The sequence below is a fragment of the Ascaphus truei genome, chromosome 1 (genome assembly GCF_040206685.1).
Source record: "Ascaphus truei isolate aAscTru1 chromosome 1, aAscTru1.hap1, whole genome shotgun sequence".
NCBI lineage: Eukaryota > Metazoa > Chordata > Amphibia > Anura > Ascaphidae > Ascaphus > Ascaphus truei.
Window position 1 is genome coordinate 172,641,156 of NC_134483.1, and position 24,934 is coordinate 172,666,089.

Below are 24,934 nucleotides of genomic sequence, written 5' to 3' on the forward strand. Positions count from 1 at the left end.
CATAGGACCAGATTCCCACCACATGGATTGTTATTGAGGATCTAGTCCTCCTCCCATGCACCCATAAAAAATGTTAGCATAGCTTGGTGCAAATCTGGTAACCCTAGTTTGAAAATAAAACTGTCTCTCAAAACCGGAAATAATCCAAACTTTTAATGTATATAGATCACTTTCTCTTAAGATAATTATTCGCACACTCCCCTCATACCTGAAAGATACAACTCAAGTTATTAATATCATGGATGGAATAACATGGAAAGATGATTAAATGTGATCAATAGTTCATGTAACATTGCTTCATGCAGCAACGATCCGTTACTCTCCAAACCAGACCTCGGCAAGTATTACGACTACCCTGACCTCTCCAATCCCGACCAGGCTACCTCGACCAATCAACACTCCAGACGCGCTCACGCTGCTGTGAGTGGCATTCATATCAATCCCTACCTCGGCCTCACAGTCGCACCTTGTTTGTGGTGAGCACTCCGTTACAAATACATTTTAAACATACCTGTTTAATAAAATATACTTTACACTTTATTCCGTCTGTCTGTTGGTTATGAGGGGTAGAATGGGACTCTTTACTTTACTGGTTAGCACTCCTGTAAAGGTAAAACACATACATTCTTTATTGTCATACAATAATATGCAATTCATGTACAACAGACAGGTTCAAGAACTGACCCTATATATATATGGATCAGAGGTAACCAGCCGGGCATAATATCTTTATTGATGGCCTGGTTACCCCCTCACCATCACAGTTAACTACTGGTGCCATGTTTATTGTGGGTAGCGGGGATGGATGAAGGTGGTATTTGGCACTTGGTGGCTGTGTTTTGGGCCTCGCGGGGAGGGGGGGTTGCAGGTGGAGTTAACTCCTTCATTACCTTAGCGATTAATACCACTAAGGTAATGAAGGGGTGAACCCCTCCCACAAGGCCTAAACACTCACCAAGGGCAAAATGCCAATTTCACCTATCCTTGCTACCCACAATAAACATTCAAAAACGCAACAACCCTACACCCACCTCCTTTACCCCCCCTAAACACATACAGTACAATAATGGGCAAAATTACTATTAGCCAGACATGGATAATAGCTAATTTGCCTAACCACCCACCCAAGGGCCACTATACACACCCTCTACCCATTGATTGGCATGGTGGTACATCATACCCATATAATATGGGAATGATAATCTATTATAGCAGTCAATGGCCAACCTATAAAACAATCAAGCACAACAATACACAACACAAAGAAAAAAATAAGCGCAAAAACACCACAAGAATAAAAGAACTAAAAAGCCTCAACTATCAATACAATTATTCTAGCACCAAAACCGCAAAAGAATAAAAATGATGTTATACCAAAATACTATAATAAAATGAAAGAAACACCTAACCAACAAAACAAATCGAGAAATTAAACCGCTAAACAATCCAAAAATGTACCAAAAACAAGCCACCCAAATTCCAAACAATTTTGTGAAAACAATAAACAGAAATTGAAAAAATAACAATCAATTATGAACAAGTATTTGCCAAAAAATGCATTGCCTGTCACTGTATTTATCTGTACCATAAAGCGGCACGGATTAATACATTAGCAGTCAATGGGCAATAAAAAACATACTGTAATAAGAAAAAAATACAATAAAAAAAACTGAAAAAAGACAATTTTATACATTCGATATTTATCTAAACTTTAGAAGTCTTCACCCTCCGAATCCCGGCATATCAAGAAGCTCTCGGCCCGTGATGTCATCCACTGCAATTCGACTCCATGCTCCTTGAAGATCAGCATCAGGTACAAAAATCTCATTTCTTTCTTATTTCACCTTCTATCTTCATCTGCCATTCTTTTCTTCTTTCCTTCTATCTTCTTTTCTTTCAATCCAAACCCATGGTAAATTCAAGACAGATATTGTCTCGTCAACATCTTCAGCTAAAATGAGACGGAACAGGCCTTATACAGTATATCACCTTTTAGGGTCAGATGGTACAGCTCCAGTCCGATTGAACGTGGTATCATGTGACCGGCTTTTTTTTTCTTTTCTTTTTTAAAGGATGTGACATCATCTCCAAGGGAGGTACGTCACATCCTTAAAACCACATGGCTCATATCACATGGTGATACAATCCCATTGGTTCCTGTACCATGTGATATGTTCCATTATTTAAAAAGGATGTGACATCACTTTAAGGATTAAGGGGTTAGGGGCCACCAGATTGTATTTTGTCTTGTACTCTTGCTGCCAATGGAGGACATGGAGCTGGAGTATGGTGATCAGGATGCCCTTCATTATGGCAGGGTAAGTACATGTTTTTTTTCTTTTTTAATGCTGACTGGCTAAAGTTTGATTTTGAATGGGCAAATGAGCTATTATCCATATCTGGATAATAGTAATTTTACCCATTACTGTACTGTATGTGTTGGGGGGTAGGGGGGAGGGTTGTTGGGGGCAGAGGAGGTGGCTAGTAGTGTTGTTGTGTTTCTTGGGGGTAGAGGGATTTGGTGATGGTGATAGTAGCCCCAAGGGTGGGTGTTTAGGCCTACTGGGGGTTAGCAGGACTGGTTAACCCCTTTATTACCATAGCTGTTCACACCGCTATGGTAGTGAATGGGGTTAACGCCTCCTGCAACCTTCCTGGCAGGCCTTACTACCCACCCTGAAGCTACTGCCCCTTCATCAACCCCCTCTGCCCCCAATTAACAGGCTATTGAAGTTTAACCCCTTCATTGTCTTAGCAGCTAGCTGCTAAGGTAATGAAACTGTTTTAATAACAATTTTATTACTAGTGCACGTAAGCAGGGGTTCTCTGGAGCAGAACCGCGTTGATTTCGGGTCCGGGGACCCCCTGCTTCCCGAGATACAGGCCAACGTTATGGGGTGCCGGTATCTCCTTTACAATTAAATGTCTCGCGTCACCTGACCGGGACATATAAATTCATAGGAAATCAACGCGGTTCTGCTCCAGAGACCCCCTGCTCACATACACTAGTAATAAAATTGTTATTAAAACCCATCGCTGACGAGATATGCGCAAGGAGAGGCGGCTCTCTCTGTGCAGCTCTCTATGCTGGCTCGACCATATCACTACAGATCCATAGGCGAGACCTTTTTAGAGAGGCGAATATCCCATCGCCGCTCCTCGTCAGTTTAGATCACTTAGCTATCGCAGGTCTTCAGGTCTTTCTGAATATTGTGATAACTACACTGACAAAACTGGCGGTGTAACAGGCCCAGCGAGATGTTTAATGAAGGCTACTAGCATAGGCCACTATAAGGTTTTTATTTGCCTAGGAGGTGAATTTGCATGCTTTCTGATTAAATTTACAAAGGGGTAATATTTTTTTATATCCCTCTGTTCTCTCTTGTTACCCGTGCTAAAGTTGTTCCTACTGTACTGTGAGAACCACGGTAACTGAAGGGTAAAATGCAGCATCTCAGTGTGCTTCATAAAATATTTATAAGGCAATTTTGAAGGGAAATGTTTGAGACTGTGTAAAAAGTAAACAGAATTAGCAGGTAATAACAGTGGAAGCTGAAATACTTTCTTGTCATATTGTGATGAAAAGATTTTTTCGTAAGTTCCATGTTTGAGCAACGCAATCATAATATTTGTGGTCTACAATAATGTTATTCTTTTTTTGGCATGTCAGATCTATGAAAACATTGCCTGGCAGTGAAAAGCCTTCAATGCAGTAAATTCATTCAGGTTATTTCTTTTCATCAATCAAATAATCCCCAAAAAAGGATGAATTTTGTCATTGTGTAATGTCAAAATACATAGATTTATGCACTTTAAGTTTAAACTTCAGCTTTATGTATGAAGAACTGTTATCTTGTCTCATCACAGCCTTCAACAAATCTACACATAAGAGGTAAATTCCACTACCCCTTTTGACATTTTATACATTGTGTTTGAAATAAAATGCATGCGTATATTCTGTATATAAAATGTGTTATAGATAAAGAACTATTGATATGTAATTGTCAGTACAGTAGAGGCAACGTTTATTCTAACATTTGCCGTAAACTAGCCGGGTTACATTCTGGGTATGTGCTGGGTATGTGCTGGGTATGTGCTGGGTATGTTCTGGGCTAGTTTGAGGCACGTTTAAGGCATTTCTGCATTGACTAACGACCCATAGGATTAACACAGCAGGGATCCCTGGCAGTCCAATTCAGTTTGAATGGGACTGCCAGGGACCCCCGCTGTTAATCTGATAGCCCATTAATCAATGCAGAAATGCTGGGGCTAGTTTAAGGAAAGTTTAAGGCATGTATTCAGAATGTACCTGGGTGTTTCTTGGTTTTTTTGGGGAATTGCCACTGGTTTTTGTTCGAATAAGAGTTGCCTCTACTGTATATACATGTCAACCAGTCATTATGTTTTATGTTGAGGACATGGTGTGGAGGTCCCTCCTAGTGTTTTTAACAAATCAGAATGAATGAATGAATGAAAGATTTAAATTGTATTAGAGGTACAACAACCAAGGGGTTAACTTTTTATTTTAAAATAACTTTTTTTCCCGCTCTCCTGTGGGGTAATATGGATTATCATGGAGTCTGGCTTTATTGTGACTGCTGGCAGACCTGATGTAATCTTCCAGACCCATCTTCAATGGGCATCGTAAAACCCCTGGCCAGCAGATCCCAAGAGGTGATGAGAGGGTGAGCTTATTCATTATTATTGAAGATTACCAATGTGTGTGATAAATCATATCTGGTGCAATTCACAATGATATAAGTTATAAGTCTCTGATGAGCAGAAGTGTTCATGTATAATGATAGAAAATATATCCACGTGTGCATCACAATCCTCCCAATGCAATTATGTGGGTAGCATGAACCTAGTGGTTAAAAGGAGAGCGTTATGAGGTATTTTATTAAAAAACTCTCTCCCAGGCATTAAAATGTCAAGAAAAGATTGAGTAGGGGATATGACACACCCAAAGTGTCTCTTTTGCCTGTTTCTGGTCAAATAAAAATTGGGTCTTTAAAAGTGAGGGTCTAGGAAACGGTAAATCAGAATTCCTCTAAGAGGGGTGTTCCTAGAGATGGGCGAATTCACCCAAATTAGGTTCCCGGATTTTTTTTTGCATTACCCCCTGTCTCCCCCTCCCCCCCCCCTCCAAAAAATATTTTGAGATGTAAAATCCGCATACAGATTTGACCGGTTTTAATCTGCACGGATACTTCAAAAATCTCCAATGGATGCATCCAATTTGCAACAATGGATGCAACAATTGATTTTTAGAATCCAATCCATTGGCGAATTCTTAAAAATCAGCCTACGGACTTCTGAATCCGTGAATTGCATTCTGCAAATCCATCCAGGGGGTGCAGAATATGCTGATTGTATTGTTGGTAAAAATTTAAAAATCCGCCAAACGCAAATTGCTCTTTTTGAGATTGATCAGCTCAAATCCACAGACCAAAGGAACCAGCCGATCAGCTGTGGATCCAAATCTGCCCAAAAAATTGTGCCCATCTCTAGGTGTTACCTCAATAACACATGCATTTTCCTAGTCTCACCACCTCTTTAGAAGCCTAATAGTTTGTAACGTATAGTTTTACGCTTTCTGGTTTATTCTCTTTTATTTTATGAAACTGTCTGCATTTATGTACAGTATGTTTTCATAATCTTTATTTTCTGTAACAAGCACTGTATACTTTGTAACATTAGACTTTGGGTTTTAATTTAACCTATTACATTTTTGAATAGATTAACTGCATTTTCTGACACAGTAGCTAATGACAGTTAATTAATCCTCTCCTGCTCTTTGCTCACAATAATAGCAGAAGTGTGTTAGTTGCTTCCATAGGTGCCTGAATACCTGTAAGGAAAGTTGGAGACAAATTTATATAGACATGTTTTATCACTGAAAAGTTATATTTACAGTTCAGTATTCTGATGTGTTACTCTGTGTTTAAAACATGAATACCAAATTAACAATTATTTTATCAATAATATGTATGTTTATTTCATGCAAAAGTGTGTTGATTCATGGAACCGTGCAAACACTTATCCAACACTAGCCATGAAATTAAACAATTCCTCAACTGCAAAATCACAGGCAAGAAATTTAGATATCTGCGTAGACTAGTCTGGCAACATGTTAATTCAATAAAAAATTAATTAGACACACCAGTAGCATATCATGTAGCTGTAGCCATGTCTGGTTTTGGCTATGAATCTACCCTGCCTGGTACAGTGTAGGCAGTATTAGGCCCAATCCGTGTTTTCCCCTGCAGTGAGCAGCTCCCTTGAATGACAGGGGGTGAGGGGCGGAACAAGGCCTGTGTCCTGCCCAATCCTGGGCTCAGAACTTGGACCCTCCCCCAGGGTACTTAAAGGGCTGCACTTCCTAAATGTAGTCAGTGTTGTCTCTCCCCTGAGAGATTGGTCCCACCTGCTGCTCCATCAGGGAGTAGGGGAAGAGCAAGGATCGACCTTTGGAGATCATGCCTGGGGGTTTGAGTCCAGGGACCATCACAAGGCTGGAACCAGGTGTATGTAGAGTATGCAGTGTATGATGATTGTTGCTGTTGGACAATAAAAGCTGTTCCTCTTTATAAAATATACTCCTGCCTGAGTCTACAATCTATAAAGGGGAGTATCAGATGGTTCTCCTGCAGGGAGTGCCACCAGCACTACTTGAGCCTGCAAGAGATGGTGGCGCTGAACCGAGTGAGAAAGAACAGCTATCATCCCAAAAGCCTGTTCTGTTTTCCCCAACAACACCAGCAGAACCTCAGAGCTTCTGTGAACCAACAGGTAAACCGCACTACACCACACATGGTAACAGGGGAATCTCCCAAAGGGTGGAGAAAAAACGTTACATTTGGAGGCACTGCTGAGATGCTCAACAGGACGAACTTTTACAGCGAAAGCAAGCCACAGAAAGAGACAGAAGGTACGCTTTCAAACCGAGTGCAAAGAAGGATGGTGTGGTCAGGTGTAGTTCCAGGGGACTCCTGTCTACCATAGCAGGGGACCAACTTCCCCACCAGGGAGCTGCAGTCTGCGCTGTCCTAATGAGGTTACCTGTGCTTCAGCAACATGCTATTGCTCTGGTTCATAGTCACCCTGAGGACTGATATGTAGGACACCTGGAAGGGGTGTTTTGGTTGCCTTAGGCCCAGAAAACTTTGGAAAGGGACTGCGGTATCATGGTCATATGGGGTGGCGTTAAAGTGTTGATGGGTAGTGTCCGAGGGAGGGGGGTCTTGAAAGTCAGGATCGCCAGAATCTCTGTTTGAGGAACTATCACAATGCTACTAGCAGCTTGAGGCACAGGGAGCCACAGTGCACTTTAAATGAACTGTTATCGTGTGCAGCGTACCTGGAGGGGTTTTTGCCTAGCCAGGTGTACCTTTCCACCTCAGAACAACTGCCATGAGAGACCAGAACGTTTTCCCGCCAAAATAGCATTTTCCTGCCAAAACGGGATGACTGTGTGAAGTTGCAAAAGTTGCAAGCTTTTCCTTTGCAAATTCTGTGCAGGGCTCGGCGCGCAGCTGCCACTCAATGTGAAGTGAGTGGCTCGGCACGAAAGCAGGAGCCGCGCCCACCTGCTGTGAGTAGCTCAGCGCAAAATCTGAGGCCACACCTATTTCTTATTGTGTCAGTACTCCTCATTCCACCATATGGAGGAGGCACTAATCAATCCACAGAGACTATCAGCACTGGGGGAGGAGCTGGATGCAAGCTGCTGCACCCTCAGTTGCTCGTGGTGAGCAGACTGAGCAGGAGCTAATACCCACTGCTGCTGCAATCATACCATGAGTGGATGTAGTGGATATAGACTACCAGGAGGCTTCCTGGTGGTGGAAGTTAATGGGGAGAGCTATTTAAAATGCCTTTGCACCTGCTGCGACTTCCCCGACCAAGACGCCAGCATGACCACAAGTGCCCGCGTTGTGGGGCCTCATATCTAAAGCCTTCCAGTGGAGAAGTGTGGCCTGGACTGAGGCCTCAGGAGCAGATTCTCCAGGGGCCCGTGTGATCCTGTTCCAGAACCCGAACCAATAAAATACTTACCGGGTAAGGTGACTGCCCGGGAGGAGGCTGGGGCGCTTTCGCTGGTGGTGCAGGAGCGAGACCTCTGTCTGCCGATTGCTGCCAGCGACTGTCCCGTGATTTCCCTCTGTAAACGTGTCCCTACCTTCTTCCTCCAACGATGACAGCAGCGGACGGCGATCCGTGGTGATACTCTGGCTGGAGCATCACGGCAGTAAAGCTGTGGAGGAACCACCTACCTTCAGAGCCGAGCGGCAGCGGAGTCCTTTCCAGATTTGTCACTGCCTAAATTGGACATGGAAATTTCTCTACCAGCAGCCAAATCATGAAACCATCTTAGGAGCCCCAAGGAGGTCCCCACGGATGTCTGGGGGCCCTCGGGTGGCCCTTAAAGTGACATCACATCTTTTTGAACTAAAGTAACCTATCACATGGTACAGCAACCAATGGGATTGTCTTCAATACCATTGGCTATAATACCATGTGATATGGCCGTGTGGTTTGAAGGGTGTGACGTACCTCCCTTGGAGATGACGTCACATCCTTCACCAAAAAAAAAAGAGACGGGCACATGATACAGCGTCTAATCAGATTGGAGCTATACCATCTGACCTAAAAATGTGATGTCACAGGTCATATCTAAGACCTTGACGCCTTATTTTACCTCAAGAAGCTGATGTGACAACATCATGTTGTGGATTTACCATGGGGTTTTGTGGATAAACACATGACGAAAGAAGATTACAGAAAACAAAGAACTAATGACAGGTGAAGAAAGAAGGTGATAGAAGATAAAAGAAAGAATTTTGTTACCTATTCTGGATCTTCAAGGTGGATGGCGTTAGATTGTCTTTGATGAGGTCGTGATACAAGACCTTCCTGATACCCCTGGATTCGGAGGGCCAACGCTTCTAAAGGTAAGTAAAATATTGAATGTATGTTATTTTATTTTTTTACAGGTTTATTAATTGCTTTCTTTTAATGTTTTTCATTGCCCATTGACTGCTAATGTATTAATCTGTGGCCGTTAAGGGTACAGATAAATACAGTGATAGCCAATGTATTTTGGCAAATGCTTGGTTTATATTGAGTGCTATTTTTTCTATTTATCTTGATTGTTTGGATTAAATAGTTTGTAATTTGGAGGGCTTGTTTTTATCTATTTTTTTGATTGATTAGCGTTTTTAATTAATTAATTATTTTGTTGGTTCCTTGTTTGAATTGATGTGTTGGCTAGTGGTTTTATTAATTAATTGCTTTGTTGGTTACTAGTTAAAATTATTTAATTGTGGTGTTTAGGTGCTCGTGTATGTTTTATTATTGTGTATTTTGGGCCTTCATGAATTTTTATTAGGGTGACCATTGACTGCTATAGTGGCTTATCATGCACATATTAAATGGGTATGATGTAGCACTATGCCAATCAATGGGTACAGGGTGGGTATAGTGGGTCTGGGGTGGGTGGTTAGGCCTCCCGAGTGGATTAACCCCTTAATTACTATAGCAGTTAATAGTAACTTTTCCTGGCGAGATGATTTGGAGAGGAAATCTCTATTCTAGAGCCACGATTATCCTCGATAAGCTAATCAGGGCTACTAGAATAGCATGGGTTTGAAAACCTGGCGATAAGTGGCTTATTGGCGGGCGTTAGGCAATTTTTTTTCTCCTGGCAAAAAAATTAATTTGTCGATAAGCTCTCTTATCACTGACTTATCAGGCTTACTGAACAGCAGTAGGCTTTTTTGGTGATAAGTGGCTTATCGCTGCTTAGTGCATTGGCCCCTTATTCTTTCTATGTTAATTTCTCATGGCCCGGGGGAGGTGTTGGTAGCTAGTCCCATGCTTTTGCCTTTGCTTTGTGGGGGTGGAGGCGGGGGGGTGAGATGCAGCTGAATTGGTCTGTCTTAGAGTAGTGCACGGATGAGCATGAAGGATTAGAAATTAACTGTTTGAACTGTTTGCAAATGTACTGTAATAAAAGTTCCAATATCAGTTCATTGCCTGTCTGAGCGGGGAAGATTTCTGTTGACAGTATGAGCAGCAGACCAAGCCCTTCAAATGTTGATATTGATGTTATTGAATACACAGCCCTCCCGCTCCCCCCCCTCCAAATTTAAAGTTTAAATGTGCGATTGCACATGCCAAATCTGATAATACTGCAATATGCCACCTTGTAGAGAAGTAAAAAGGTAGTGATTTTACCAATGTAAAAATTGATTAAATATGCATTTTTTCATAGTACAGCTAAACCCCGTTATAACGCACCTCGTTATACCGCGATTCGGTTATAACGCGGTTTTCCCGTGGCTCCCGTTTTTAAAAAAAAAAAAAAAAAAATTAAAAAAAAATAATTTTTTTTTCATTTTTTTTTTTGCACACTGCACACACTGCACACACTGCACACACTCACTGCACACACACTGCTCATTGCTCACACTGCCACACTGCACACACACTGCACACTGCACACACACTGCTCATTGCTCACACTGACACACTGCACACACACTGCACACTGCACACACACTGCTCATTGCTCACACTGCACACACTGACACACTGCACACACACTGCACACTGCACACACACTGCTCATTGGACACACTGCACACACACTGCACACACACTGCTCATTGGACACACTGCACACACACTGCACACTGCACACACACTGCTCATTGCTCACACTGCACACACTGACACACTGCACACACACTGCACACTGCACACACACTGCTCATTGCTCACACTGCACACACTGACACACTGCACACACACTGCACACTGCACACACACTCCTCATTGCTCACACTGCACACACTGACACACTGCACACACACTGCACACACACTGCACACTGCACACACACTGCTCATTGCTCACACTGCACACTGCACACACACTGCTCATTGCTCACACTGCACACACACTGTACACTGCACACACACTCCTCATTGCTCACACTGCACACACACTCACACACACTTACAGACACTCACACACACTCACACACACTTACGCACACGCACACACACACACACACTCCCACGCACACTTACGCACACTTACGCACACTCACAGACACTCACACACACTTACACACACTTAGACACTCACAGACACTCACAGACACTCACAGACACTCACAGACACTCACACACACTCACACACACTTACACACACTTACACACACTTAGACACTCACAGACACTCACAGACACTCACACACACTTACACACACTTACACACACTTACACACACTTACACACACTTAGACACTCACAGACACTCACACACACTTACACACACTTACACACACTTACACACACACTCAGACACTTACACACACTCACACCCACATACACACACCCATATACACACACACACTTTCTCTCCCATATATACATACACACACACACTCTCTCACTCTACACAGACGGGGGGTGGGGTCGGAGCAGAGGAAAGGCCGCGACCAGCACCACCACCCGCTCCCTCCCCTCCTCCCGCGCAGGCAGCGGGAGCGCCAGGGACAGCGGTGGGGAGAAGAAACCCCCCACTACCACCTCCATGCAGGCAGCGGGATCTGAGGTAAGCGGCGACCTGAGGGACATCCCCGCTCTCATCTCCTGCCCCGCGGGCTGTCACGCGGTGACAGGGGGAAGCGGGGACAGGAGGGACATCCCCGCTCCCATCTCCTGCCCCGCGGCCTGTCACACGGTGACAGGGGGAAGTGGGGACAGGAGGGACATCCCCGCTCCCATCTCCTGCCCCGCGGCCTGTCCCGCGGTGACAGGGGGAAGCGGGGACAGGAGGGACATCCCCGCTCCCATCTCCTGCCCCGCGGCCTGTCCCGCGGTGACAGGGGGAAGCGGGGAGCGGAAGGACATGCCCGCTCCCATCTCCTGTCCCGCGGGATGAATATGCGCTAAAGCGCGGCGGCCATTTTTTTTTCTCGCGACCCCGTTAGTAACGCGGTGGTCTCGGGGTGGACCCCGAGACCCGCGTTATAACGGGGTTTAGCTGTATAATGTTTTCTTAAAATCCCACAATTATTCCCTCAAGAAAATGTTTTTTTACTTTAATTTTTTTTTCCCGTTGGATTTCTAAGTCCGATTGGCAGTGAAGGTTTTGTACACTAGTTCCCAATTAGCATGCGTGTGGAACCTAGAAACAGGAATTTCTCTACCAGCAGCCAAATCATAAAACCATCTATGGGGCCTAAGCAGTAAGCAGCGACAAGCCACTTATCGGCAGCTTATGACCAAAAAAGCCTACTGCTATTCAGTAAGCTAAGTCGGTGATAAGAGAACTTATCGGCAAACTTTTTCGCCGATAAAAAAAATCTCCAAACGCGCGGCGATAAGCCACTTATAGCCATCTTTTCAAAATCGTGGTATTCTAGTAGCCCCGATTAGCTTATTGATGCAAATCGCTGCTCTAGAATTGTGATTTCCTTTCAAAATCGTCTTGCCAGAAAAAGTTGGCAAGGGGGTGGTGAGAAGCTATAAATGCAGTTTTTACACCTTCGTTTAAAGCATGGAGTCTTTGGAGCTGACACGTACATTGCTTTGTAGTTGTGATGCCGTGGTCGTGAAAAGTATGAGTTGTAATAAATATAAGCGTTGAACTTTATGACCTAATTGTGTCACCGCTTAGGTTATGAAGGGGTTAAGATATCACTTGTTGATTTTCTTTTTATATAAGGGGTTCATGAACATTTACGTTCCAGGCTCGCTGGATATTTCTATCAGGACATCTTAAAGATGCAGTTCAAACAATATCCTACATGTGTGTTTAAAATAATAAATCATTTATGTGCTATGGCAAAATACTTACAAATGTCAAACTAAAACATACTATAGATTTTCCTTAAAAATGTATAATGTTTAGAACGTATAAAGCTTTAGCAAAGTGACAGCCCCTTCCTCTTGCGATTGGCTCCGCCTCTTTATCCCCAGCCTCTCTCTAGCAATGCAGCAATTGTATTTATTAAGTGGCCAGTCCTATAATATTGATGGCCAACATTTACAACAATGCTGTGCAATAACTGAATTAAATAACCCGACCAAGCGATCAATTATAGGACAACTGATCGATCTGCAACATAGCTAACCATTTGTCAGTGTGCAGATTGTATTGATGCACATATTTAATGCGACAAAATGCTTAACATTCGTGGCTTTCTTAACTGAACTGCATATTTAACATATAAGGAGATTTATTGTGAGTGTCTTGACATATGGTCTCACTAGTTACATACGTTTAAACATTTAACAATAATGGGTAACCTATTCACCATATGTTTTATACTGTCACGGAAAAACAATATTTTTGTTACAATGGTGTTTAGCCCTTTCAATCAAGACTTCAATATGTTTATAATGGTTTTCACATGTGAATTTTGTTTGTTATTTTGTATGTGTGGGAATTTAAATGTCAAAATGCTTAAATGCTTCAGTAACAATTATCCGTAACCGCTAATTGCTACTCGAATTTCTGACTGTTGGGTACGTTAGAAATCAGGACATTACAAACATCTGTTTTCATTGACTAAACAAGGTACAGTATACGAATAGGTACGTCACAACTTCAATAAAAATCAGTTTATAACGATTACACCATGCTAATGAACACATATTCATTGTTTACAAACACACATGGAGGGTATTGTTTCTAATAATTTGTTATAACAGCTTTAATTATTTCAAGTCACATGACTTCATTACATACCTACTTAACCACATCAAATCTCACACTTACTTCGTGGTGAGATGGCGAGTGGAGATATGGATATAGAGTTGAGACATTATGTTGAGGAGGAGAGCCCTGGCTTTGGAGGAGAGATGGAGAGGAGAGGAGACAGGAGAGAGGAGGGAGGGTAGAGGGAGGTGAGAGGGAGAAGAGGTACAGGAGAGGAGAGGGAGGAGGGGAGATGGGAGAGGTACAGGAGAGGAAATGGAGGAGAGGGGAGAGGAGAGAGGTGGTGCCCCGTCAATGGGTATACCGTGACAGAGCACTTTTGGAGGGTCTTAGTGAGGAGGAAATTATTATCCGATATCGTTTGAGCTCAGCAGCAATCTTCGCTCTTTATGAAGAGTTAAGAGAAGATTTAGATTACGTAAGAGGCAGAGGTCGTGCAGTCCCTGAACTTGTTAAAATGCTGAGCTCATTACATTTTCTTGCTTCTGCGCCTTTTCAGAAAACTGTTGCCATAGTTGGCGGGGTCTCGCATTCGTCATTCTCGCGGCCCCTTAGCAAGTTTCTATGTGCACTGACTAGACACGTTATGAATTATATTCCTTTCCCTAGAGAGCAGACAGAATGGCTGGAACTCAGGAATGGCTTTTATAACATAGCCAGGCTACCCTGAGTGATGGCTGCAATAGATTGCACACATGTTGCGCTGACCCCGCCGACTGTAGACGAGCATGTGTTCGCAAACAGAAAAAACTTTCACTCCAACAATGCTTAGGTCGTATGTGATGCCAACATGAAAATTCTGAATGTGGTAGCCAAATTCTCGGGTTCCAGCCACGATTCCTCTATTCTGAGAAACTCATCAGTCTTCCATGCATTTGAAATGGGTCATTTTGGGCATGGTTCGCTGGTGGGTGAGTACATCTACTATAATATGATTAAGTGTTAATATCACGTTTGTTTCATGTGTATGTTTTTTAGACAGAGTAGTCAGATTATTTGGACATATATCCTGTTGGTTATACTCTGATCTATATGAAATATTATTTTCACCTACATGTTGAAATGTGTCAAATAGTTGTGAAACATACAAATTTACACGTGAATATAGTATTTCACATATATAATGACACACACCTTTATAACACAATACAGCTTTTATGTCATCAAGAATATTCAGCATAGTTGTAGCGAACATAAATAACATTAAATCATGCAAATTATGAATGCCTATACTCTTGTGCAGGGCCGCCAACAGAAATCATGGGGCCCGGGACAAATGAAAGGAGCAGGGGCCCCCCGAACCCATAGCGCACCTACCACGAAAAAATATCTTTTAGCGCGCAACTTTTACTTAACTGTTTTCTTATTGTGATACAGAAAAAAACATTACAATGCAACCTATTTATTTTTATATTTTCAACAAAAGACATGTGACTGCCTGCCTGGGTGGCTGAGTGGGTGGGTGGATGACAGTAGAATGACAGTTGGGTGAATGATGGTGGGTGGGTGAATGATGGTGGGTGGGTGAATGATGGTTTGATTGACGGTCGGTGGGTGGGTGGGTGATTGGCGGTGGGTGAATGAAGGTGGGTTTGTGAATGACGGTGGGTGAGCTGGGTGAATGACGGTGGGTGGGTGAATGACGGTGGGTGGGTGAATGACAGTGGGTGGGTGAATAGGAGACAGTGACTGGGTGGGTAGGAGACAGTGACTGGGTGGGTGGGAGACAGTGACTGGGTGGGTGGGTGGGAGACACTGACTGGGTGGGTGGGAGACACTGACTGGGTGGGAGACACTGACTTGATAGGTGGGAGACACTGACTGGGTGGTGGGAGACAGTGACTGGGTGGGTGGGAGACAGTGACTGGGTGGGTGGGAGACAGTGACTGGGTGGGTGGGAGACAGTGACTGGGTGGGTGGGTGACAGTGACTGGGTGGGTGACAGTGACTTGACAGTGACTGGGTAACAGTGACTAGGTGGGTGATAGTGACTGGGTGGGTGGGAGACTGACTGGGTGACAGTGACTTGGGTGACAGTGACTGGGTGGGTGACAGTGACTGGGTAACAGTGACTAGGTGGGTGACAGTGACTGGGTGGGTGGGAGACTGACTGGGTGACAGTGACTGGGTGACAGTGACTAGGTGACAGTGACTGGGTGACAGTGACTGGGTGGGTGACAGTGACAGTGGGTGACAGTGACTTACCTTGACCGGGTGGGTGCAGCTTGCCACCGGACTCTTTCCCCTCCTGCCCCCGATATCCCAGTGGCAGCTGTCCGGGAGGGGAGGTGGGCTTGGGGGCGCAGGAAGTGGGCTTGGGGGGGGGGGCACGGGAGGTAGGCTCGGGGGGGGGCCATGGGAAGTGGGCTCGGGGGGAGCATGGGAATCTGGCCGCTGGGAGAAGCGGGGTAAGCAGGCCACAGGAGGAGCTGGTACTTCCCCCTCCGTCCCACGTTGGGAGCGGGGGGGAGGGGCCACCGCAAGAGGAGCTGGTACTTCCCCCTCCGTCCCACGTTGGGAGCGGGGGGGGGGAACGGGACCTGCGCATGTGCGCCGGGACCTGCGCATGTGCGCCGGGACCTGCGTATGCGTGCCGGGAACGCGGGGGAATCGCCGCCATTTAATTTTTTTTTTAGCTAACTAACTGACACCCAGCTGCGCAGGGGGCCCGGCCGCCGGGCCGCCCTGATCCACGGGGCCCGGGACGCCAGTTCCCTTTCTCCCCCGCTGTTGGCGGCCCAACTCTTGTGTAATTTGCCACACTTACATTCTGCAAGAATGCATTAAACACAGAAATATACATGTTTCAGGTGACTCTTATATATGTATTAACACCTTACATCTGATATACATATTTCTTGAGCCCTTGAATGTTTGAGGTCAATAACCATATATATTAGTGTACATATTACATTGTTAAATGTGTAATTCATTTTAATTTCAATGTATTATAGGTGATTCAGGATATGGGATTCAACTGTGGCTCCTAACCCCACTGGCTAACACTCAATTCCCTGCAGAGGAACGATATAATGCAGTACATATATCCACTCGAGCAGTTATTGAGCGGACATTTGGACTGTTGAAAAGTCGGTTCAGATGTCTTAATAAGTCTGGTGGTGCCCTACAGTACAAGCCTGAAAAGGTATGTGACAAAGTAATATGTTGCTGCATTCTGTACAATATTGCCCTGCATCACAACCTTCCAAGCAACATATAGGAGGGTCTCAAATAGGACCCTCCTGTCCATGCTGCAGGGGATCATGAGCAGACGGTCAGTGTAGGTGGAGACACAGCATAGTTTGATCGAAACATACTTCTCAGGTAAGCTACATTTAATGTTTTCATATAAATTTATACTGCCCTTAATGTTCTTTTAATTTAAATGTACTATTATTTTCTCATCATAGGATAGTGCAGTCTGCACACATCTTGGGTATACAACCTCTGCTGGGTGTATGTGCCCGTATGACTATGGTATGTGAATCTCCATAAATCATTTTATAATCATGTCAATAAATATGAATAATGTGTGCATGAGTGATCAATGTATTACATGTACAAAATGAATAATATTTTTATTTTATGTGTATGCGTGAAATTAATTTGATATTGATGTCTTCTGAATAATCTTTCACACTTCATATGTGAACTCAGCTTACATAAGTAAGATACATAAAAATATATTATTGTATATGTATTATATGAAATAACCAAATTATTGATTACAATCTTTCCATTTAAACATATTATTTAAATATGTACGTCTGCTTCCTGGTTCCTGTGCTGAAGTGCTGGTCTCCCAGTGCTACCCTGCGGTGCTTCTAGGCCAGCCTGCATTCTCCTTTTGCAGAGTCCTTTATCATGGGCCGCTCCTGCTCCTCGCGCAGAGGCCATTCCCACGCTTCAGCTGCTGCGCTGAAGCTCTTCGCACCAGCCTACCCGTTGCTGAACCCCAGCCTGGATATCGATTACTCTGACATCTCCAACTCTGACCCCGGCTTGTCCATGTCTACCCTGCCTTCTCCAACCCCAAACTGGCTACGATTGACTACGGACTGCGCAATCCAGAACCGGCTTCGTGGTCTAAGATCAGTGTATTCACATCCCCACCTCAGCCCCGCAGTCGGGTCCCGGTTTGTGACGTGCACACCTGTTACAGTATGCTCAGCCACACAGACTCGGACCCCGCTGTGGTGAGCATAGGACTGTTCCTGTCTGAATTGCTGTCTGAAAACCGGTCCCATTCTGAAACCCAGTTCCTTTTTGAAATACTGCCCCTGCCTGAAACCCAGTCTCTGTTTAAAGGTCTCAATCCATCTGAATGACTGCTCTGTAAAGGACTCCTTACTAAATCCCAGTGCCTTAGAGAGTCAGAACCGACCCTGGACTCCTGTGTTCCTTCTGCTGGTTCCCCTGTGACCTAGGAGAACGTGAATCCTGTGCTACTGGCGCGTGCTCGAATTTCATTCCATTAACTGTCCCTAGCTATGGATCAGTGCTTAAAAGAGCTGGACCCTCTCCTCGCCAGCTATGCTGTTACTGGACAGTTTCCCTGCGATACTAGTCCTGTTACTAAACCCTTGGGGGTACCTCCTTCTCCTGGAAATTACCAAACTGATTTTGTTCCTCTAAAGCCAAAGAAGAGTTTGCCCTAATCCCTGGTTTTGATTCAACCTCTCATTTCTCTGACTGATGTTTTGCTTGCTTTAACCCCTGCTTGTAAACCCTTTGAGGCACTGTAGGCGGACGCTCACAGAGGTATGCAAGGGAGACTGATTATAGTGAAATTAAATAAGCCTTTTATTGCGCCTGTTTCCTTAACATCAGGAAACCATCCAAACAAGGGGTAAACAAAGCTTCTATTCACTTGGGAGTATTTCTAGTGAAATACTATGCAGTTCACAACTCCCTTAGATAAGCATGTCTCCCAGCCCCAAACATATAGCATGAAATGAACAGATATAAAAAGTCTTGTAAATTAAAGTCTTATCTGTTCCTTGTGGTTTGGAGGGAAAATCTTCTCTGTCCCTGGTTTAGCTCCCTTTTCCTCAGGGTGTGTCAGCGTTCAGGTTTAGAAGTTTCCCCTGTGTCTTGAAAGCAGCTCTGCTGTTTCTTCTGGCAGGGCTCAAGACAAGTGGTGAGAGTCAAGGACAATCTCTGCTCTGTCTCCAAGTTCAGCTCAGGTGTGAGCTAAGGAGTCTCTCTTCCTGTCTCAAAAGACAGGCTTTTCTAAGCCATCTAATTAGGCAGGTGGTGTTTGTTAATTGACTACCAGCAGTTAACCACCACACTGCTGGATTAGAGGCACATTACCTGAACAGGGATAACTCCCCTGTTACAGGCACCCTTTGTGCTTTCTTGTAATCCCCAAGCTAATGTCACCCTCCTAGAGCCTGAAGATGAACCTTCTATGCCCCCACTTTCCAAGTCAAATCCCCTTTTCTCTGACTCTCATGCACTGCCTGCTTTAACCCTTGCTAGTTCTCAACCCCTAGGTTTAAAGGCAGACCTTGCACATTATGTCTCTCCTGAGGTTCAAGTTGCCGAGCCTGTCGAGGTTCGTTGTTTTCTTTCTCCTGTCCCAGCTAAAGTTCCTGCTACTGAGTTCCCTGAGACATCTTCTGAAATATTGATCCCAGTTAAAAGTGATGCTCATGAGTCTGCTTTAGCCAAGAGCCAGCACACAGTTTCTCCTGTCTCTAACTCTCTTGCTACACCCAATGCTATTCCTCCTGTGTCTCATACATTTGAAATTCCTACCTTTAACTGTAAGTCTGTTTCCTTGGAACCTCCTACAGCGATTAATTCCCCTTTTGCGGCCTCTCAAGCCATCACTTCAAGAAATCGGCTTATCTGTCTCTGATCCCTTAGTGAGGTCTGCGTTTCTCCTTACTGCTTCTAAGGATTCTCTAGCACTTCCTGGGTTAACCTGTGCTACTGCTATAACTCCTGATGTAAAGCCAGGCTTCCTTCCCTCTGACTCTCCTGTAGTCTGTGAGATGCCTATCACCAATGCTAAAACTCCTGTTTTTAAAGGTGTCTTCTCTGTTATGTCGGTAATGCCTGCAGTTTTGTTAATTGATTCTAAGACCGTTGCCACAAGGTCTCCCTTAGAGTCTGATGTCCCCACTATGGATTTTCAGACACCCACTTCTGTGACAAGTAGATCTTTCACCAATATACCCACATAGTTAAATGTGCCTAGTTTTGTTTCTTCCATGAGCTGTACCCCTATTGCTGGGTCCCATGCAGTATTGGATAAGCCTTTCTCTGTTTCTAAGGTTCCTGTCATTAAAATCCCCACAGGTTTTGGTATATCTATTCTTGACCCTCTGTCTCTCACTTCAGAGAGAAGCGCAATCTCCTCTGATTCCATAGAAGTACCTAGTCTGGCCCTTGCTGTTTCACAAATTCCCACTTCAGAGATAAGCCCAATGTCTTCTGATTCTATTGAAGTATCTAGTCCAGTCCCTGCAGTTTCTCAAATTCCCACTTCAGAAACAAGCGCAATGTCCTCTGATTCTATTGGAGTATCTAGTCCAGTCTCTGCTGTTTCTCAATTACCCACTTCAGAGACAAGCACAATATCCTCTGATTCTATTGAGATACCCAGTCCAGTTCCTGCTGTTTCTCAAGTGTTCCCTTCAGAGACAAGCGCAGCATTTTCTGATCCCATCGAAGCCTCTCGTCTGGTCACTGTTGTTTCTCAGATGCCTACTTCAGAGACCAGTATACCCTCCCCGGACCCCTGTGCCGTACCTAATGTGACCACTGCTGCTTCAGACTGCATGGCTGCTACTACGAACTCAGGGTTATCTCTTTTGGAACCTTCTGTAATACCTGTTCCTCCTACAGATTCAAAGGACAGTGTTCAAAATGGAGTTATACGTCCCTGATTCTTCCACAATTTTGGGGGTACATTCTACTGACTGCTCTTCATCTGCTGCAAACTCAGGGTTACGTCCAAGGGAGGTTTCTGTACTACCAAATGTATCTGCTGATTCAAAGGACCCTGTGTTTAACAGATTTTTTTCTGCACTAATTCCTCTACAGTATTGCATGAAGCCATTGAGTCTGGGACTTCCGTTCCTAAGTCAAGATCATGTTTTCCTGATTCTCCATTAGTGTTTGAAGAACCCAGTCCTAACTTCAAGACTTTTGTTTCTAAGTCAGTTTTTCCGCTCAGTCTCCTACGGTACTGTATTGATCCAAGCTCCCTCTCTCTTTACAAGCAGCTTCAATACCCACGGGTTCCTGTGTGGTGCCTCATGTGTTCCCTCTGGACTCGTTGTTATCATCGTATAATCGTTGTTACCTTGTTATCATCGTAAAAGACTGAAATACCCCAATTGAACTTTCTTGTCTTGCCTGAGGTGCCCGTCCCTGCTTCTTGTGCCACCACTGTGGGCATGGGCATGATTCTCTCTGCTTGTTCTTTGGTGTGTAGTGAATCCTCTGCGGATGTCCAGACTTCGAACCTGATGCTCTCCAAACCCCAAATGCCCAGGGAGGCTCGCATCTTATCGTTTGCCAGTACCACGGCAGGAAATTACGTTAAAACTCCAAATGTCACACTCAACTTGCTAGGGATAACGGGCCTGGACTTTAACAAGAGAACTGTATCAGTATCTTTCAGTAAGCCCTCCCGCCCTCTACCCTTGCTACCCAGTGACCAGATTCCCTTTGGAGCAAAAAATGTTCACAAATATCTAAGTGCTTATTCGAGCAACACCATTGATCTTCCAGAAGGCTTCTCTGCTACAGCCGACCAACAATCAGTGTCTTTCGTCTTGTACTCTGGGACTACAACTGGGGACGGGCACCTGGCTTGTGCCCTTCTGATGCCCCTGTTCTGGAATCTCCTGTTTTTCCACAGCTCTGGATTTCCAAATCTTTCTGTGATGCTTTCTGCATGCCAAGAATTGCAGTACCACCATTCTCATGTCTAAAGATGGTTCTAGCCAATGAACTTCTGGATTTCAGGCCTACGTCCCGTCTGAGTCACTTCAGAAACAATTCTATGTCACCCAGATCTCTGATTGATCCGTCTCGTCCGGAGGCCTCGTCTGAAGGGGGGGGGTTCTGTGAGGAATCCGTTCCTGGGATTGGCTGGAGCTCACATTTATTTGATATGCTGTTTGCCAGTGTGTATCTGTGGCACATGAAGATTAACAGGATTTTGAGGCATACTTAGCTACATGTGTTTATCAGTATATATAATATTTACATCAAATTGAAAAAATCCTTTAGATGTAACCTGGTTGCCAACACTCAATGATAGCATGTGGATAGCTAAGCAATGATATTTATATGTAAATGTCAGTTCTATGTGCATGCAGAAATGTTAGCCAATAGATAGCAAGAATTATTGTGACAGTCATTGCAAATGATTTTCGTACCTACTAAGTTCCCATACAGCTGGACATAATGCTCCAAAATACCAGTGACAAGGACACAGTTTTCGTCATCGTTAAAACAAAGATTTCTTTTCTTTTCACCACGCTTCTTACGGCCAGCTGCAACCACTGAGCTCGATTGCCTCTGACTGGACTCCCCTGTCTCCAATGGATAAGACTTCAGGAGCCTCGCACTCTCACCACCAGCATTAACCCCACCACCAGTCACCACACCACCACCAGTTACACCACCACCAACACTCACACCACCACTCACCCCACAAGTCACCCACCCATCACTCCCCTGACCCCCACATCTCCTGTCCATACCGTAACCACTCACAAATACCAGAGAAATAAATTAAGTGACACACTCACAAAAAATTTTTAAACTCACAAGACAAAAAATATTTAAAGAAAATAACAGAAGACAAGCCTATCAAAAGTCCCAATAACTCTAGCAATCCAAAATCCTCAAAACGTCTAGCTCTATCTGTCTCTCACTCCCAACAATACAGAGAAAGATTACAATTAATCAACCATTTAAACAGGCCGCTCTAGAAATTGCTTATCTCGTAAGATTATCCCACAATGGGAAAAACTGTTTTCTACTCGCCACACAATTTCCACATTTTCAGAGCGTCAATCATCACGCCACTGGCTACTCGCCATTTTTGTAAATTTTGCTTTCACCGGTATTCGGGACTTTCTGCATACTGTGATAAAGGTCACTCAAGTAGTCTGTATTAAAGTTGACAGGTTCCTGCTGAAGCTGGTAATCAGGCAGGGCCAGGTAGCTGAGATTGAGGTTCACCGTGTTTTCAGTGACGGTCGGCACATTATTGCAATTGTATTGGTAAGCCGGTGGTGGCACAGTGCAGTTTCAGGAAGTACAAGTCTTAAATGGAGTAAACCCGACTTTTCTCCTTTTGAAGTTGCCATGATCAAACATACCGGCAAAAGCTAGGAGCACTGAACAATAACCTCTGGAACTTCCCGAAGGAGGGGCTAAGCGAAAAAAGCAATCATTCATATTTAAAGTTTGCCAAATATCGAATTCTTCAACCCACGTTGATTTTATGAAAATTTGAAGAAATCATATTTGTCAATGATATAGCCATATTCTCTGCTAAAGTCGCCTTCTTATCTGTTCCAGCATTAATTGCAGAAAAGATATGCGGAACTGCAGTCCGGTCTAGTATAAGGACTTGACATAATGTTCAGTGTATGTCCATTCAGCAATAACGCAGGCATACTGTAGCAATGTAGAATAATGTCGACAACATTCTGTTTTGAGATTTTAAATGTGAAACACCTAAATTTGATAACGTCTTCAGCGACCAAGGTCAATTAAACATGGATCACTGTAATGGACACTGTTTTTATCTGGGGTTTTTTAAACACCTGCACATTGACTACCCACTCTATAGACTATGCAAAGGGATTCACTTTTGCCATCTGGCTGATATGCGCAGAACAGCAACCAAACAATTCAGAATCCAGGTAATCAAGGAAATCAACAACGGTAAACAGAGGTGTGATTGCCATCCTTCACGGAAGATTACCGAATGAATGCTGCGTGGAATACAGTAGACCACTAAAACTGGTCCGAGAAATGATTGGATAGCGCTGCATCTGTATCAGTCATCAGCTCCCCGGATTTGCTTAATAGCTCTAACCAAACTGAGATTATCAAAGAACTATTGATCACAAAGGTATATTGCCATTACCAATAATATATTTCTATATACATTTACGGTAACTGATAATATAATTTATTAACATCAAAATAGATATCCATGATTTAGAAACTGACAAGTACTTGATGCTAGGTTCTCTGGTCTGCGGAGTAACAGTTATTAAACTGAATAGCTATTTTAATTGTTTAGATCTAAGAGCTGACAATTATCAGTTATTAGTGTCCACCTGTCCTGTCCAGCCCCCTTGATAATGTAGATGACCAAAAATGACAATGTAGCCCCCCCTCATGATGTAAAGCACCAAATAAGGGCATCTTCATCATCCACAGGGGAGGGAAATACAGCCTGCCTCTGTTACCATCAGCGAGCGGCACAGAGGACAGTAAGTCTGGCTGTATCTGTATATCTATTGACCCTAATTGCTGGGTAGAAATTGAACATACATTATTACCTTCCTGTCCTTTTTGCCAATTTACTTTAGCACCGAAATTGAAGCCTGCTGCTAAACTGGATAAACTAAGGGCATGGTGCCTCTTGCATAAATCCATAATTCTCACCGAAACATGGCTAACTCCTAAAACCCTTGATGCATCTTTCTTCATTCAGGAATACCCAATTTGTAGGTAAAATAGGTCAAACAGAAGAGGAGGGTAGTTATTGTATACTGTATTGAAGATTCCTTACCATTTACGCTGCTAAAATGACCCTCAAGCCATCCTCTTTTTAAATACTAGTTGGTAACATTTTCCTTCCCTTCTCTAAGCCTATTCTTATTGCTAGCATCTACCACCCTCATTTACCACTTTCTTGGCACAATTTCCTCTCTGAATGTGAAGGGTGAGCTGTTATTTCTTTGTTATTTCAACATCAATTGGTTTGATCCTATGAATATCAATAATAAAATGTGGACATAATTAATTCAAGACACTAAATTGAACTCAAATAATTTCTCAACTCATATGGATAAACCTAAAATCTTGCAAAATTCCTTTCTAGATTGGATCTTAACGTCTTGTCCCAACAAAATCCAATCCTCTGATTTCCTGCCTGACATTTTCAGTGACCATGCAATAATGTATTGTGTAAGGAATATCAAAC